Below are 6724 nucleotides of genomic sequence, written 5' to 3' on the forward strand. Positions count from 1 at the left end.
AGTCTAGGCCTATAGCAGCATAACTAAGGGATGGTTCAGGACTCACCTGAGCCAGCCCTAACTATAAGCTTTATCAAAGAGGAAAGTCTTAAGCCTACTCTTAAATGTGGAGATGGTGTCTGCCTCCTGAACCCAAACTGGAACCTGGTTCCACAGGAGAGGAGCTTGATAGCTGAACGCTCTGGCTCCTAGTCTACTTTTGGAGACTCTAGGAACCACAAGTAACCCTGCATTCTGGGAGCGCAGTGCTCTGGTGGGGTAGTAAGGTACCAAGAGCTCCTTAAGATAATGTGCGTGAGGCGAGCACAACCGTGACAGTTTCACAGGAACGCACCCGCTTGTCGCTACACCTTGTGCTCAACCACTTCACCTCACTCTAAAGGCCCATTTATCCTCCTGCATAGGGTCTACGTTTTGGCCGCTAGTAAAAGTTACTTCAAAGCGCAGGGTACTTCCAGTCGGCTTGGAGGCATGGCAAGGCTACCCAGTCGACCAATCACAGAGCTTACGGTCCGCGTCGTCTCGAAGTGTAGTTACATTTTTGAGGAGGTACGCATTTTTGAGGCGTAGGTGATGGCATAGGCTACGGGCCTGCGCAGAGGCTACGCCGTCTCCGATTTGATGCAGAAATATTGCACTTAACAGGGACACTTTGCTACTGAACACAGACTGTTTCTGCTACTCCCTGACAAAAAGAAAAATGTCTCTGCTGATACCTGTTCAGAAAATAAACACAAGAAAACTGGACTCTGATGGCAACTTGTTTTAACAAGCTAGATAAAATATCTAATAATATTTGATTTGATTACATTAATGTTGAAGATGAGATTTACAAGAAACATTTTATTGCTACTTTGTGTACATAGCAGTACATTTAAATTAACAGTGCGCAATACACTAATTTATAATTCATTATTAAATTTTGGGCATAACAATGAAAATAAGAAAATCATGTGATTAATCACGATTAAAAATTTTAATCATTGCCCACCACTAATTTCTAGACTAATTCAATTTGAAGAACTGTTCCATTTAAATTACATTGTCAAGAAACATAATCAAACAGATAAATAAATACATTTAAAAAATCCAAATAGTCTGCATTTGTGGAGACCTAGTTGTTAGTGTTGCAGGAGAGGATGTGTTTTGGACATTCTGAGTTTTGCAAGTTTGCAAGATCATTAGGGTAGAAAGGTGAGACTCCTCTGATAATTTCTCATTTCGACTGAAAGCCTGTTTCTTGAAGCAGAGTTCTGAACTTCCCTTGATTCTCCGCATTTTATAACCCATGCCTTTCACGCCAAATGTCCCTTTCTGCCTTTTGCACTTTGCTGTTACTTCAGTGATTTCCAGTTCTACATCAAATGACATAAATCTATTTTTTCAGTTTTTTAGTATCTATGTTGCCAGATGGGGATTGAGGCCATTTTTTATGGTTACATTAATTGTGCATTGTGTTACACAAGACAGCTCACATTTATACATATAAAAAATTCCCATCTACATTTCCACAAAATGTTAACCATCATCACCTTAGGGCATTTTATACTGTTTCAGTCTGGGACCTAAGAAATGAAGAATTTTGTTTCTTTCACCTTGGGACCCACTCTCATTTGCTATAAAACCTTCTTAGACCCAGTGGGAAAAAGGTTCTCAGTCTTTGTATGGTTTCGACACAGTGCACAAGGGCCTTGAAGCATCGGTCAGTTACTGAGGTAGTGGTGGTTTTATGTCCTTTAACATGAGTCATAACTAAAATATGTTGTGGTAATAATAAAAAATTCTTTCATTATTGCTTGATGAGTGGATTTCACTAAACAAGGTGCCCCTGAAACAATTTTTTATTTTTTTGGAGGGGGGGGGGGTCTTAGAGGAGTGTTGCTTATTGACTTACCCCACCCCGGTTTATCCTGCCAGTCCAGGGGTTGAACCAACAAACTGTTGTTTCCAGCTTTCCATATATAGATGTCAGTTCAGTTTGAGATTTGTTTGTATTACAATGTTGAGTAGTCTTTTTGCATTCATTTCATGTTAACCAAACGTTTGTTTAGCTACATTAATCCATCCTGCTCACAGGGGGCCAAAACACCCCAACACAAGGTGACAGCCCTGATAAATTATAGCTTTAAAAAACTGCTCTGGCCCTGTATAAGTAGGAATTTGCTTACTAAGGTTTTAGCAAACAGTTCCCTCCTCCAACAGATATGGAGCAAAATTATCCAAGAGTTTGTTTCTGGCTATCAGATAAATGTAAAACCAACATTCATTCTACTTTTTGCTCTGTTTGTGTCTTGACATTTTGGGCTTTGTGTGTTATTCGTCCTTGCCAGTCATTTGTCAAAATGTGAATTTGACTTCCTCTATTGACATTACAGTTAGCCAAAAGGTCCTTTTCGATCTGTATGCTATATGACAGGTGTCTGGTAAAGACAAAGAACACACTTAAATGTGAAATGTCAAGGTAGCCCTTTGAGTGCTCTCCTAGTTTTGAATGTATTTCTGTGGGGAGTCTTTGACCAGATAGATAGGGTTGGAATATGTTTGTTATATTATGTCCTGTAACACGTGTAAAACCAAGAGAAACAACATGTGTTTTTCTATTAACTTAACCAGAGGGACAGCCAGGCTTTCTCAAAGAAACTGGCTACTTTTTATGTTTCATATGTGAACAACCTACTCAGTCTTTGTCATCAATGTTGACATACAGTATTGCTAAGATTCCATTAAAAAGGGCAATAGAGAACAAAATTAAACTCATTTTCTATATTATATTGGAGGAGCACCTTAAGAAAGCTACCGTTTTATTTAGATACATTGACCATATTGTCAAACTGTCCAGTTTCAACATTAAAAATACCAGAATTCAGCTTGGAATCTAATTGTTTCTTGAATACATTTTATATAGGCCTAACATAATTGTACGCACCATATTAATGTTTTATCATTTTAATACTGCATTCTGACTTTCAACCTCAAAGCGTTCAAGTTTCACAACACCCAATATTGAATGAATAACATGGCTGATCGCGACAAAGTGATGTTTCTTCGTCAAGTGTACACTCAAACCCTCAACAGTGCCCTTGGTGTTAATTAAAAGGATGGCCATTTTAATGAAAAATGCTAAATATTATTACAGTTTGTCAGTTTACATGCACAACAGGTCTTAATATATGGTATTATCTTAATAAATTAATAAAAACACAGGAACATTAACTTTATGTTCCACTTTAGTTGATGGTGTACCATTTACAGTATGTGCTTCCATTGGTGCGGCCATTGTTGTGTGATGTCAGATGACTACCTTTTCATGAAGTTGGGGTAGATGGATTTCCTAGGAACTAGGAACTTCAACTTTGAGTGGCATTCCATTGTACTTTTTCCAGTTGGAGGTCGGAAATGATCAAGTTCCGAGTTGTCTGAAACGCAGCATTAGTGTACATATTTGAGGTTCAGTCTATAGATCATCACTCTACTACTCGTTTGCTGCTAGCAAACACAGATTCTCGGAACAGACAAATGTTGATCTTGATTCATTGTAAACCTGCTATAATCAATATTTTTATAACAATGTATGAAATGACAATGTGATAATATAAATGTGTTTGCTTATAGTGATCGACCTGCAGAGAATTATCGGCTGAATCTGGAGCTCCCCTTGGTTTTACAGACCTTTATAGTGAGTACAGCTGTCCTGTCCACAGCTTTACTGTTGTGGTTCACGCTCACTGCTCTCACAGCGTCATTTTCTGCCTCTCATGGCAGACATTTCTGCCACATATGTTTTCAGTGGTACTGCTCAGCACCAAATAGCAGACCGACACATTTAGAAGGACTTTCTGGGGAACATAGTGGATCATTTAGCAACTCAAGAGCCAGATATTTCCCTCAAGAGTACTACAGGCGAGTTAATATCAGACTTACATTAATCAGGTGGCCAGGTGTGACAGTGAAAGTTATCCTGCCCTAGGTGCCACAAAGCTTACAGAGTACTACGAAAATGTCAATCAAGCAGACAAACCCACACAGTCCAGAGAAGAGGTCTAATTAACCATAAGAAGGGAAAACATCTGTGCAGGTGCACCAAAGTACAGAAGCCCTAAGCGGAATCAAATATTTTTTACTCCATTTTCCCGGGCTAACGGAATAATTTTCTTGTGATCTTGAGATAAAGAATGTTGTTTTCCCGTGATAACGGGATAATTTTCTCATGACGAGACAACAACGAGATAACAAAACAGTAGTTTAACACAGGGGTCGTCAGAAACATTTCTTAATGATAAATTCAGTGCAGTTTTTTTTTTAGTGTCACTGGTTAGCTCAGTTGGTAGAGCATAGCACTCATGATGGTAAGGTTATGTGTTTGATCCTCACCAAAGATCTATTTTTTTTCTCTCTTTTTCATAATCCTCTTTAACAAAGTTGTTATGAAGAGACTGTTTCACATTCTCACAATTAAGTATGTTCTGGACTGTGTGAATCCCAGGGATTGGTCCACATCCATCAACCTGTGGACTTTTCATTTCCATTTAACGGCTGAATTTAATTTAACGGTCCATGACGGCTATTTCTGAACCTTTTAAATAGCCGTCGGGAAATGTGTGATTGGATTCCCCTGAATCTCTTCATAATAACTTTGTTGAAGAGGATAATAAAAAACACACAAAAGAAGAAACAAAATTGCTGAGAGCAGCAGTGACACTGTTAATTTTTTGGAAATGATCCTAAAGAAACACACCAGACGACCCCTGTATTCAGCTGTGGTTTGTTATTACATTTACATTAACTCATTTGGCGCTTTTATCCAAAGTGACTTACATTTGAGGAACAACATACAGGCATCAACAGAGCATAAAATACAGCACGAGATCTACAACTGACAGTACATATTAATAAAAGCAGCAGTAAATACTAGTAAGCGCTAATGGCACATATCGCATCAATGGGGTAAATACCAAGGGAAAGAAGTTAGAGTTAAGAAAAAGTGCAATCAAAACAAGATAACTGTAGGGGATAGAAGAAGAAGAGCACAGGAAGTGCATGTTAGATGGTAGGAGTTGGAGGTGTTGTAAGAGGAAGTGTTCTCGGAAGAAATGAGTTTTCAAAAGCTTCTTGAAGTTAGAGAGGGACGCCCCTGCTCTGATGGCGTGTGGTAGCTCGTTCCACCATCATGGTGTCACAGATGAGAATAGCCGGGACTGGGATTGCTTTGTGTGAAGGGATGGCAGAGCCAGGCGGCGTTCGTTGGAGGAGCGCAGCGGCCGAGAGAGAACGTAAGTTTGTATTATGGAGTTCAGGTAGACCTACCTGAACTCCACTTGTCACGGGAAAATGGAGTAAAAAATATTTGGATGGATGGCCAGTTATGGCTTCCGTAACAAAATAGCCATAGATGTAGGACTTTCTTCTCATTCAAGTGACTGACTGAGCAACACATATCCTCAAACAAACATCATGTAGCTCCCATCCAATATCTCCAACTATCGCTCTAGCATCCAAATATTACCCAGTCACACACTGGGAACACCAGGCTGAAAGTTAGATTTCCAAAGAAATATTGAAGAACCAGCTGGTCTGATTTTGAGACTTGGAAAGATCATATACTGTGTAATGATGAAAGATCAGATTGTTCTATTTTTGATAAAGCCTGAATCCTAAACCATGAAATCTTACTGATATTAGATATGCAGCACACATACAGAAACTCCAACAAGTTTCAGCCTAAATTAGGGTGTTTCAAAAAGTTTGAAAGTTCATTATTACTACACCATCGAACTGATTTGAATGAAAGGACCAAAGAGGTTTGTACATCCTTTGTGGGTTTCTATATCCTTTTTGCGTGTGCTCAGAGTTATGCTGCACATTCTAAAAGTGGGCACCTAAACCTCAAATGTACGGATATATGTCTATGAAATTAACAAACATGGTTTTAAAACATTTTAACAGAACATTTTGATGGAATAATTCTGCAGCAGATGAAGTTTAGAATGGATTTAATCATTTTAAGAAATTACATATTCTTCAGATCATAGAAGAACTGCACTTATTTCTCCTACTACAGATTCTGTATGTGCTCACCACAATATTATGAAATTGATGCCTGTTGGGAATGTTCAGTTTGAAAAAACTGTGAGGAAAATATCCCGATATATCCAGAAGGTTATCTATGTACCGATGGCAAAGGACAATACCACCATAGTTTTAGTCAGTTAGCATGTGGGTCTTAAACTTTCTCATCAAAACAAGACCTATTTAGTCACTCCACATGGAGCCTTCTATTATTGTCATGCAGTGTCCCCTAACCACCATGTACTGATATCAGATATATACAGTATATCAGTGTATTTTGGGAACTAAGTACAGTCAGCTGGTCAAGTGAACATCTGTGTCTGCATGCTATGTGCCAACAAGGTTTCACTGGAAGCTGCAAAAGTAGAGCCTACAGAAACAGCGATGGTGATTTGCTGCCATCTGGTGGTGGATTTAAAGTCACTGCACACCTGGGACCACCTGTTTCTCTGTGGAGGCAGTGACAGCTGACCAATAGAGGGGGCCAGGGCTCCGCTCTCCCTGGTGGTGGAAAGTATTTTGGTTTTTCTTTTTAAAACAAACAATTTTGAAATAAACAATAATTACTTTTTAAGCATATGTGTGTTTAAAATGCACAATAATGTGTAATATATAAAATATAGGCTAAATAATCATGTTTGGGGGAGAAATTAGCTTC

The sequence above is a fragment of the Micropterus dolomieu genome, linkage group LG12, assembly GCF_021292245.1.
Source record: "Micropterus dolomieu isolate WLL.071019.BEF.003 ecotype Adirondacks linkage group LG12, ASM2129224v1, whole genome shotgun sequence".
NCBI classification, from domain to species: domain Eukaryota; kingdom Metazoa; phylum Chordata; class Actinopteri; order Centrarchiformes; family Centrarchidae; genus Micropterus; species Micropterus dolomieu.